Source organism: Rhinolophus sinicus, chromosome 5 (assembly GCF_057876585.1).
Source record: "Rhinolophus sinicus isolate RSI-liver-muscle chromosome 5, RSI-T2T, whole genome shotgun sequence".
Classification (NCBI taxonomy): Eukaryota; Metazoa; Chordata; class Mammalia; order Chiroptera; family Rhinolophidae; genus Rhinolophus; species Rhinolophus sinicus.
The window spans coordinates 40119946-40132001 of NC_142505.1; the positions used below are offsets into that span (position 1 = coordinate 40119946).

At 52.5% G+C, this 12056-nt stretch overlaps 1 protein-coding gene across 2 annotated transcripts in view; it reads left to right on the top strand.

Moving 5' to 3' along the window:
* The first annotated feature begins 1961 nt into the window (after positions 1-1961).
* SLC6A6 (solute carrier family 6 member 6) overlaps positions 1962-12056 on the top strand; it is an 82179-nt gene continuing 72084 nt past the window's right edge. Inside the window, exon 1 of one of the 2 annotated variants that reach the window (XM_019747061.3) lies at positions 1962-2267. The gene's annotated coding sequence lies outside the window, so the exon portion shown is untranslated. Of the gene's footprint in view, positions 2476-12056 lie in introns of both variants that reach the window. The other variant, XM_019747066.3, reaches the window with a different exon arrangement.

Below are 12056 nucleotides of genomic sequence, written 5' to 3' on the forward strand. Positions count from 1 at the left end.
CAGAGGGTTGAATGAGCCTTGTCCACGTGGCCTGTCTGAAATTCAGATGTTCTAATGGGCCTTTCCAAATTGCAGCCCTGGACATGCCACTACCCTCACTCCTCCCATGGCCTCGCTGCCCTTGGTCATTCTCTGCCACCCTCAGCTGGCCCACATCACCTTTGCTTTAGGTCTACTACTACTCTTGCTTGTGTGCCTTTGCACAGCAGTTTCCTCTGCCAGGAACACACTTCTCCTTCCCTTTCTCCTCAACCCCGTGTCTTAGTCAAAGCCTCCTCATGGTTCCAACCTCAACTCTAGAGTCACTTCCCTGCACTAGGACCTGCCACTTTGTATTGCGTGCAGTGACGCAGGCCCAAGGAGCCTGGAGAGTTTCTGGTTGCTGTCTGCTCCTTCAACTCACGAAGGAAGTTCACTCCCATCAGGAGAAGGGGAGAGATGTGGGGACTCAATTGCTTCTCTCCTACTTTGGTTTCCTCACACAGAAAAGAGGTGCAGGTACCCTGAAGTCAAAGGAGAGGGCTGAGGTGCCTCAAAGTGGATGCTGCTTTGTGGTGGCTGGAACACTGGAGACACTGCTGGTCCCTGGGTGCTTCCTGGAGGATGGGGCACCTGGAGCCAGTAGAGAAGCCAAGGAAGGCATCGGAAGAAGGCAAGGGAGGGTATGTGCCAGGAATGGCCCGTGTCTGCCTTGGCTGGAGCTGGGTGGGGATAGCCTGCTAGAAAGTCAGATAGAGCTAGACAGCAGGGGGCCCTAATGAGGAAGCCAGGGAGAGGCAGTGTCATCTCCGGAATCCTGCTGTTCAGCATCTCTGGATCTCTGTCTGGAACTGCTCATGAAGAGAGTGCTATGGAACTCTTCCAGCAGTGGGTCCTGGCTGGGGCCTGGTTCTGACGTGGGGCTGGCTCTCTGTGGGGCCCAGGGCCTTTTTGGTATTTCTTCCATTATTCTCAGTCTAAAAGGTGGAAGGATCCACAAGCTTTCCACACCGCCTCCCAGGTGCAGAGAGGGAATGAGAGAAAGAGAGGAGAAAATGGGCTCAGAGAGGGGAAAGACCTTGCTGGAAGTCACACAGCACTTCCCTGTCATGCTCAGCCAGGGCCTGGTTATGGAAAATGGTCTCTGAGGACCCACTCATGCAAAGGACAAGAATAATAGCACATTCCCCATTTTCATTTAAAAATAGTCGCAGTAGCTGACACTTGCTTGGCACTTCCTAAGTGCCTGGTGCTGTTCTGAGCGCTTTACACTGTTAACCTTGGATCTTCACAGCAGCCAGAGGAGATAAGTTCTACTATTTTTATTTCCATTTTACAGATCAGGAAGCCAAGGCACAGAGGGCCCGAGTAACTCCCCCAAAGTCACCCAGCTGGGGCAAAGCCAAGAGTCTGGGGAGCTCTTTACCGGCCTCACAACACAATCACAGATCCCTCTCAAGCCTGGAGTGGCAGAGAGGGAGGGTTGCGGGGCCCCTTCCTTGAAAGAGCATAGCAAGGCTTAGAGCACGCCCAGGAGCACGCCGCTTCTTGAATCTCGCCACTCAAGAAGCCACAAGCCCCTCCTGGGAGCCAGGTGGATGGGCGACAGGTGGGGGGTTTGGAGGCTGGGGTTGGGGGGGAGCGAGTTGGGGTTGGGGGCTCTCTTGCTCATCATCCGTAGGCGTGAGGGGGATGAGGACCGGCTGTACCACTTGGCACCAGGGGTTGAAGGGTAAGGGTTTCCAAGAAAAGTGCGCTGTAATGGGGGAAGCTTTGGGCCCAGTGTTCGCCCGCGGCCTGAGGGTGTGTGTGCGCGCGCTCGGCGAGCCCATGCTCTTTGTGTGTCCGTGCCCGTGCGCGCGTGCATGTGTAGGGTGTGCGTGTGTGAGCGCGCGCGTGTGTGTCCGTGTGGGGGCGGGGCGGGGCGCTCCGGCCCCGCCCTGGCCCCGCCCCGACCCCGCCCCTGGCCCGGCCAAGCTGGTATTTTTCCACCCAGCAGGATGGGTGATGCTGAGCGCTGCCTGCTCAGACAACAGACACGCGAGGTCAGGAAGAAGCCGCTTATAAATTACCGCTTCCTCCGATCCGCCACCAGCGCGGAGCTCCGGGCCCTAGTCGCAGCCCCGCTCGCTTGCCGTCGCCGAGCCCCGAGAACCGCGAGCCCGGAGACCCAGCCACACCGAGAAGGAGCGCAGAGCGCGGACCCCGCGGACCAGAGATCCAGCGGACGTGCAGCTCCCGGCGAGTGGAAGCGAGCGCGGCCGAGCGTAGCACCGCGGCCGCTCCAGGTACCCGAGGGAGAGGGAGCCCGGCGCGCGGAGCTCCCGCCGGGTCTCCGCGCTCCAGCCAGCCCCGACCTCCTCCCGCCCAGTGCCCCCCATTCCGGCTCCCCTTTCACCACTGAGGGAGGGACGGAGGGTCGCCGACTCAGACCTGCTGGAGAGGCGGTTATTGTTTCCCCAGCGAAAGGGCTCGGACTTCTCGTGCAGGCGGCAGGTGTGTGTGTGTGTGTGTGTGTGTGTGTGTGTGTGTGTGTGTGTCTCAGTCTCACTGGGCGTCTGTATGTATCTCCGCGTCCCTGTGTGTGTCTGTGTATTTCTGAGGGTGGCTGTTTCTCCGTGTCCCCAGCAGCAAGCACTGGGTGACCCAATGTATACCTGCTATTCTCTGTCCTGGGTTGTGCGTGTTCTAGGTTGGGTGTTCTAGTGTGTGCCTGTGATACCTGAGTATGGCTGTGTCGCTGTGTCTTAAGATATGTGCACTTGTGTGTCCCTGTGTGTGTGTGTGTGTGTGTACACGTACCTGTGTGTGTGTGACTGTGTCTCCAAGTACCTGGCTGTGCACGTGTGTGTCCCCAAGTGTGGCTGTGTCTCTGGGTCCCTGGTTGTGGGCACTTGTGTGTCCTGGGCTGTACCTGAGGGAGTGTCCCTGGTGCCTAGAGGGCCAAACAGCCTGAGCTGGTTCTTCAGGGCAGGCACTGAGTGGGGAGAGGTGATAGGGCGGCATGGCTCCAAGGGTACTGCCTGTGTGCAGTGTGCAGGTGGCAGTGCCAACATCCAGCCGTCTTGAGGGACAGCTGGGGGCCAAGTGGGCTGTGGGCAGGGACAAGAAGACACTCCTCCTGACTTTTCCCCTTCCTTCTGGGGGGTTCCTCTTTCATGCCGGCCGGTTCTCTTCCTGCTTCTACCGGGGAAGCCAGAGAGAGAACCTTAGGGACCTCTTCTATAGCCCCAAAGCTTCAGCCTGGATTGCAGGGGGGACACTCAGAGGGAGGTGTGTGCTCGGCAGGGCCACCAGCCTGGCTATTTTGGTCGCTGCCAGGCCTCTGCCAGATCCCTGCCTTCCCCAGGACCAGCCCCAAAGGCTTGGGAGGCAGCCCTGGCCCCCATTTCCTGCCTGGTGAAATAAATCAGCTCAGTAACCGTTGAGACGCTTGAACTGAGGGTCTTCAGGCTGAGGTTTTGAGGTTTAGTGGCGCGTGGCTCCATTTGGACTTCGGTAAATTGGCCCACGCTTCGGCACTGCTGACGTTCAAATAAATGTCATGGAGGAGATCTTTTTTAAATTTCTTTTTAATTTTTTTCTTGGCTGGAAGGGAGGGGATCTCATCCAGAGTCTCCCAGCCAGAAGGAGTTTATTTTTATGAGAGAGCCGCTGAGTACTTAGCAACCGCCTGCCTCCCTCTCGACCAGGGAGTCATCCAGGGAGTGTGGGGTGGGCATGAAGAGGTGTGGGGGTGGAGTGGGGAAGGAATTTCATTAGGATGTTGGGAGGGGGAATTAGAGGGAATTTGAGGGTACTGGCTGATGAGTACCCACCATAGAATGGGATTGGCAAAGTATCTTGAGGTCTTAGGCCAGGCTCAGCTACCAGTTGACCTGGGGTGACCTTTTTTGGGGTCTCAGTTTCCTCATCTGTAAAATGGGTGGTGTAGACTGATTATGGAGTAAGCAGAATCTAAGAGACAGGAACTTGTCCCCAGGGAGCTGAGTTCAAGTACTGTGCCTCTGTCTCAGTCGGCAGGTGACCTTGGGTGATTCCCTGGGCCTCTGGCAGCAAGGACGTCAATGTCAGCCTCGCTGTGTCCTTGAGGGGATTGAGGGAGATGAGGCAGAATAAGCCTGTGGTAAGCTGTAAAGCCGGGCTTGGCTTCAGAGCTACCGATTAGAGGGTGTCACGATTAGAGGATGTCACGAGGTTCCAGGTCACTGTGGTATGTGGCAAGGGCTAAGGTGCACCCTCGAGCTTTTGTCCTTAAGGGATACTCTTATACTAACCTGTGGCACAGCCGCAGTCAACCTCTCCTGCCCTGTCCCTTTCAGCTCATCCTGCTGTGATTGGGTCACATCTGCTTTGCAGAGTTGGGAGGCCCTAGTGAATAGTGCATATTTTACAGATTGGCAAACTGAGAGTTGCCCAGAGAACAGCAGCTTAACTGGACAGTGGCAGGATTCAGCTTCAAAGGCCATCCTTACGCCAGCTGTGAGTTTTGGCTCCATGGAGTTTTAGTAACTAGTGCCTTAGGGAGTTGAAATCAGACCAGGACCTGGGGAAAACAAGGGACAAAGCTGCCTCGGTCGTCAGGGTTGGAGGGTGAGTGTGTGGGACTCATTGGCACCTTGATTCTGTCCCTAGTTATCCATTCTCTCTTCTCTGTGCCTTATCTGGGATCCCTACTATTCTTCCTACACAAGTTATACAAGTGTCAGCCTCCCAGGAGGCAGTTGGGCTCCAGGGGTGGCATTATCTAATTCTCATTTGTCCACTTGTCAATGTGTCAAAGGACTTTGGAGCTGTGCTTATCTGAAAGTCTTTCCAAAGTTCCCAAAATTGTAAGACACTGGAGTCATTGAACATATTCCTGTATTTAGGAAAGATCTGAAAAATAAATCACAAGGAGTGCCTGAAATGCAGCTTTGGCTGCAGCTGGAGGGTGTCTAGGTGAGAATTGGGCAGGCCTTGGACCTCCGGGGGTTACCCCAGCAGGTGCAGCCTGAGCCCTCATTTCTGCAAAAGGTCTTAAGCCAGAGTCACATTCTTTAGGGCTGCATTGCACTCCTCCATGCTGGCCAACTTATCTTGACCAAAGTGATTGTGTGAGTAAGTGGGTTCTAGAGAGGAGCTGTGGGTGTGGAAATGCTCAGTGGCCTTCAATGTGAATGTGAGCTCTTTTTTAATGTGCCTCATTTAGTTGGTTAATACACCTTGCTAGTCAGTTCTGGCCAAGCCAGAACTGGATTCAGGGTAGAATACTGGCTTTTGAGGAGCTCATAGCCCAGAGGAAAAAGGCCCGTGTGGCAGCTGCTATGACCACACTGTGCATGGGGTGCAGTGAAGAGGACTCGGTGTGCATTAATGGCAGGGTCATAGGCAGGAGACACTTCAGCTTCATAGAGGAGGTGATGTCAGAGTTGGCATCTGACTGGAAGAACAGGATGGGCTGGCATTCTGGGCAGGGGGGCACAGCAGGTACAAAGGCACGAACACACCTCCCAAGGGCCCAGCTGGAGAGGAACAGGAGCTAGCTGGCCAAGGGCCTTGAGTGGTGGGTAAAGGAGCTTGGGCTTTATTCTGAGGGCAGCTGAAGGAGCTTGGGCTTTATTCTGAAGGCAGCTGGGATAGAAACAGCATCAGACTGGGTTTGGAGACAGCAGTGGATAAGGCAGTTAAACGCGGGAGCCCAGGAGACCCCTGATGGTAAGTGAGGAACGAGGCTGGGGTCTAGGGGACCAGTCACTGCTGGTCAGGGCACAAAGCATTTTCTGTGCCAATGAATTTTGCCTTGAGCTCTTTTTGTAAACACAGGGTGAAGGCCTGGACATGCTGTTTAACAGGTATACAGGCCATTAACTTACTGGCTTTGACCTCCCGGGAGCATGCACCCCTGGCCTCTTTACGGTGAGGTATTTCTGTCTTAGACAGGGCTTCAGGGTTTCCTTTCTTACCTCACCTGGTCAGAGACTTCATTTGGAAACCTGAGTGGAGGGGCAGGGGTTAGGGGTGGCGGGAAGAGGACAGAGAGAATGAAAATTGCTGTTGTGTCTCAAAAGCTTTGTGATCAATCAATTCTCTCTTGTGAAAACCAACATTACAAATCACTCAAAACAATAAAGCGGGTTGGGGGGTGGTGGTATAGGGGGCAGGGTCAGCAGCAGTAATTCTAGTCAGGCATCAGAATTACATGAATTACTTTTCACAAATCCAGATTCCCAAGCCTGGCCTGGACACACTGAATCAGAATCCCTGGGAATGGTGCCTGGGAATCTGTATTTTAAAGTTTTTTCATTAGAAAAATTTTTTTTAAAAATTGAGATGTAATTTACATGCAGTGAAATGCAAAGATTCTGTTACAGTTTGATGAGTTTTTACAAATTTATACACCTGGGTAACCACCACCCAGATCAAGATACAGAGCATTTCCAGCTCCCCCAGAAAGGTATCTGTGCCCTTTCCCTCTCAGAGGGAGCCAGTTTCTGATTTCTAGCACCATAAATGAGTTTGGCCAAGCCTAGAACTTCATATGAATGGACTTGAATGGCATATACTCTTTTGTGTCTGGCTTTTTTCTGCCTGATGTTTTGAGATCCAACCATGCTGTGTATCAATAGTTCATTTCTTTTATTGCTAAGTAGAATTCTGTTGTGTGGATGCGTCCGTTTGTTTATCCATTCTCCTGTTGATGGACATCTGGGTTGTTTCTAGTTTGGGGTGATTATGGGTAATGCTTCTATGAGCATTTGTATACACGTCTTTTGTGGGCGTATATTTTTATTTTTCTAGGAGTGGAACTGCTGGATCGTAGGGTAGATATGTTAATTTTATGGGAAACTGTCAAAGGATCCTCTTTTAATTGCAGAAAATAATACACCTCAAGCAATAGAAAACTATAAACTAAAGGTGATCCTTAAAGATCATTTTTAAAAAGTGCAATCTAATCTTCAGTCTGTCTGACTGACGACCTATCATCTATCTCTTTCTATAGAAGCCTTTAAGTTACACGTTTTCCTTGCCTATAGCTTTATCCCTAAGATGGCTACATGGACATATACTCCTTTTTATTACTTTCTAGATCAGTTTTCATTTTGGTTTTGATTTCCTCTTCCATCTAGGGCTTATTTAGGATCTGTAGTTATTTAGGATTTAAGCTAGCTATGGTTTTGTTTTGTCGTTAACGAAAATGGCATCGCACTGTTCTTGGTTCTGCCACTCTATTGAAACAACAGACCATTGTAGAACCGCTGCTTTTCAGAATATACAGGTCTTCCGGGCCATTCTGAACAGCTAGTGTGCATTTGGGAATCACTGGCCTAGGCTGGCCTGTCTTAATCACCCAGAGTGCTGCCAGCTTAGTGAATGAAACACTCCCACCTAATGACCTTAAACTTGCCCTGAAGGTGGGTAGAGAAGCAATTTGAGGCCATTCAGCATTCTGTGATGGGAAGGAACTGATATTTTTGAGCACCCACTCTACTTTATCACCCTTCCTGGATTTTAAGCCCTGTGCTTGACTTGGGGTTCTTACCTCCATCTTCTAGAGGAGTTCATCCAATCTCAGAAAAGTGACTTGCCCCAGATCACACAGCTGGGAAATGGGGAGGAGCTTTGGAACCAGAGCCCATTTTGTTCTCATGTTTACTGAGCACCTACTGGGTGCCAGGCTTAGTGCCATGGTCAGGGGGCAGGGTTAAATAAATCAGACAGCCCCTGTGCTCCAGCCGCTCTCGGCCTCACAGGAGGGGTGGAGATCTCTATCAGGGAGAGGTTAATGAACAACCCCAGGCAGTTTATGTCAAGGAACACCTGGGAAGGTCTGAGGGCGAGTGGGCCTTTGGCTGCGGAGGATGGGGACTTTGTGATCATTGAGTTAACCCTCCCTGCCCACCCGCTTTATGGATGAGGAGACTGAGGTCTGAGTGAGGCACAGATCACCGAAGGAAGATAGGCCATCAAAACGACCATTGTTCACAAACCTGTGGTTTTTCCCCAGCCCCACCTGCCTTTCAGTGATTATGTAAAACAGGAGAATTTAAGGACCGTGTTTTCACCTCTCTCTCAAACTTTCGATGATGGCTGTAGTCAGGACTCTCAGATCCTGATTTTAGCACAGTGAATGGGAAAGGGGGTGAGGGCAAAGCCGTACTAATTTGAAAGATTCCTTAGAGCTTGGCTACTCAGGAGACACCTGCAGAATCTGGAATAGGGGTTCCTGGAAAGCAGGACCACCTGTGAGAGGAGGCTCATGGAGCCTGGCTCCTGGTGGGCAGCTCTGTCCACTGTGTAGAGTGGAATTGAGGCAGTTGTGAGAGGCCTGGTGGGTGTCCGGGCAGGCCTGGTGGGTGAAGGGCAGGAGATCTGAGTTGTGGTTCTGCTCCCTTGGATCCTTCCTAGCCCGTCTGAGCTTCAGCCTTCCCGTTAAGTGGAGGCTTGGACCACATCTCTGTGGTCCAAGAAATTCAATGAAATTCTCAGAGTCCCGCCTGTTCCATGGCTCTTCTTTGCACAAATAAAAGTGCTAAGTGACTTACTGCCAGGTTCCACCATCCCCTTGCTAAGCAGAAAGTCCTTAACTGGGGTGGGGAAAGCAGGTTGCCCGTTGCCTGGTTGGGGGTGCAGGGGTGAAGTGGCCCAGTGGATTTCAGCAGAGTCATGCTTAGTGGGTGAAGGGCACCGGAAGGGGGCGGTCCTGAAGGTTCTGCCCTCTTGCCGCACAGCCAGTTGGCACCTGGAGATGATGGCTGCTCAGCCCTCATGGAGGACTCAAGCCCTGATTTCAAGGACATTCATTCTATTACCAGATGGCACGTGGTATCTCCTCTCTGGGTGGATGTCAGCACAGCTTAAGACAGTAGCCTCCTCACTAGCCTCCATGCCTCCTGGGCATCTCCTGCTACTGTCCAGGGGCAGCTCTCAGCCTGTCACTCTCCTGCTCAGAAGCCTTCCGTGGCTTTCTAGTGCTTCCGTGAGACCAAGTCAGACTGCTTATTCGAGACCCTTCATGATCTGGCTCCTGGCCAGTGTTTGCCCTCATCTCCAGCCAGATCTTTCCTGTCCTTGTGATCTGGCTGGATTCTGCTTCTAGACTGAGCCTTGGGCTCTCTCGGCCCTGCTCAGGCCTCAGCTGCAAGGCCCTTTCTCCCTCTCCTCCTTATTCCCACTCTTCAAGGGCCAGCTGGAAGCCCCCTACTTGTTGACGCTTTCCTTGAGCCCCGTAACAGTGCCTAGCACATAGTAACCACTCAGAAAGATTACGTGAATCAAAGTAGACGTAACCTCATGCTGCTCTGAGCCCCTGTAGGGTGGAGCTCAGGCTTCTGAGGTCTTGCCTCTAATCCAGCCGCCTGACTGTGGGCACATGAGGGAGAGGATGCTCCAGCATAGGGCCTGGTGCACAGTAGGTACTCAGCACACACACACACACACACACACACACACACACACACACACACACACTTTCTGATTCCCTTTACCCTGAAATGAGAGCCGATAGTTTGAACATCTGAGTGGGTCCAGGCTTGGAAATTAAATTCACCCATCACCATCCACCCATCCAACAGAGATTTATTCATTTTAAGCACTGGGGACTTGGCAAGTGACCAAGACAGATCAAATCATTAGCTTATGAAGCTGAGCACAAAATAATTTAATGAATTATCATAGGGCCACCGAGTCATCAGGGTATGGGTGCCCTTGGACACTGGCTTGCTGTGTGATCTGGGTGAGTCCTTTCCCTTCTCTGGTCCTCAGTGCTAACGTGTAAGGAAACGTTGTGTTTGGGGGAGATACCTGCTGAGTAAAAGGGGAAAAGACCCTTTGCTGTTAGGGAGCATACGTCGCAACCGCGTGGGGTGCTGCTCCCATGGGCCCCCTTTAAGGATGCGATTGTCTTCCTGTTGGTTTTCAAGATGTCTTAGCCGTCTTCTGAAAGGAGCCTCCTGATTTGGGGCCTGGAGTTCTGAGATGCTCTGAACAGAGCTGTGGCAATGGGCTTTTAGTAAAAAACATTTCCTGGGAGAAGAAGGAGGGTTTTTTTTTTTTTTTTTTTCCTACCATCGGTCGAAGAATGTAGATTAGAATAGACCTTAGAGAAAAAGAAAGAAAAAGAAACCTCCCCAAACCTGGCAGCCGCTCTTCACCGGTACTGAGCAGAATCCGTTTCTGTCTTCCACGTCGCACCAGTGGAAGGTGTGGGTTGTTTTAAAAGGGTCACATCCCAAGCATGAAAAATCACAGCACCAGTCACGCAAAATGGTCTTCCTGGGGCAGCCCTGGACCGCAGGTGTGCTCTGTGTTGTCCACACAGAGTTTTATAAGTTGGAGCCTTATGTATTAACATGGGATTTTTTTGCACCTGCATCTGGTCATCTGGTTTCTCTGCCCGCAGCGCTGTCCCACCCAGCAGCCCTGCCCCTCTAGTGTGCCCCCTCCTCCTGCTTTGCAGGTACAGCAGTGTGTTGCTGGTAGACCCCAGGCCGTGGAAGCATTCCTGCTCTGTATAGGGGAGGTGATTCCGGCCCTTCAGCTCAGTAGCCTTTTTGTGTTTTTACCGCCTGTGAGTGGAGACCATTAGCGCTTTCACAGGGTCAGTTCCAGGCCAGAGCTGTGGAAATCCAGGCAGCCTCCACACTGCTCCACGTGGGGCCTGCAGCCCCCACCCCCACCCCACAGCAGGCCAGGGCAGCCCCTCTGCCAACCTCTGCTGTGAGTTCTGGGTGGCGCACTCCAGGCACAGGGTAATTTAATCTTCCTCCTTGAATGCAAAAGGTTCAGCCTTCTGCGGAGAGGAACAGAGGGAGCCAGACTCTGCCGGAAGCCCCAAATCTGAGACCTGGAATGTTTTCAGTAGATTGTGTTCCCTTGGCTGAGAACTGTGATCAGTACCTACTCACGAAGTCTCACTGTGGGATACACCCCGCCTATGTCCCTTCCCCTCTCCTGAGCTGCCGAGGGGCTCAGGGAGGTGGAGAGACACCGGAGAACTTTTCTTCCCTCTCGACATTTCATTACCTCTGACCCCTCCCTGTCTGCTGTCCCCCAGGCCTGAGGGTTGGTGGTACATCTTGGCTTGGTCTTGGGGTGCTGTAACTACAATAATAATAATAACATATACCAGGACCCCTCAGACTTGGAAGCTGCAGACCTCCCCTGGGATCTTGTTCAAACGCCCCTTTCCACTCAGGAGGACTAAACGCAGGGCCTGAGAGTCTGCATTTCTGTCCAGCTGCCAGGTGATGTCAGTGCTGCTAGTCTGGGGACCACTCTGAGTAAAAGAGATGAGTCCCAGCTATGGGGCACCTGCTGCACTTTGTAGGCCCAGGCCTTGGAAGCATCATCTCCCTAATCATCGCAAAAGATACCATTATTTCCAGTTTGCACATGAAAAGCTGAGGCCCAGAGATTGCAGGTAACTTGCCCAAGGTCACACAGCTGGGAGGTGACTGAGCCATGCCAGACCCTCTGGGCCAGTGCCACCTTGGAAAGGATGCTGGTGGGGAAGCCCTTTTCTACTAAACAAGCATCCCTGGTCCGAAAGCCACAGGAGGCTTTTCAAGGCAGCCAAGTCAGATGTAAATCAGGGAGAGCCCAGCGCCGCCAGGCTGTGCTGACAGCAGGGCTGCCGAGGCAGTGTGTCAGGCCCAGGCCCGCAGTGGGATTTGGTGCTGGCGTGCTGCCTGGTGTGGAGAGCTGTCGGGGGATGCTAACAGCTCCTGGAAGACCAGTGTGGGCCTGTTGGAACCCAAGGAGGCTCCATGTCCTTTACAGCCTCCCCAATATTTAGATAAGTCCCAGGGTGGAAGGCTGGCTGGAAGGGTGGGCATTGGGACTGGTGTAAGCTGGGACCTGGTGCTTTAGTTGTTTAAAGGTTGCAGGTTGCCTCATCCTTGAGCCACACAGGCACTTTACTTAATAGGGGGTCTGCTTTGAGGATCGAGTGGCTGTGGCCTCCCTGGCTGGAGCTTTATTTTGCACGGAACACTTGCACCAAGCAACTGGGAAGATTAGAACAGATTTAGGGTCTGGGTCCTGGACATGCAGTCTGGGTATTACCTGGGTGGGAGCTTGTTAGAGTGCTGACTCAG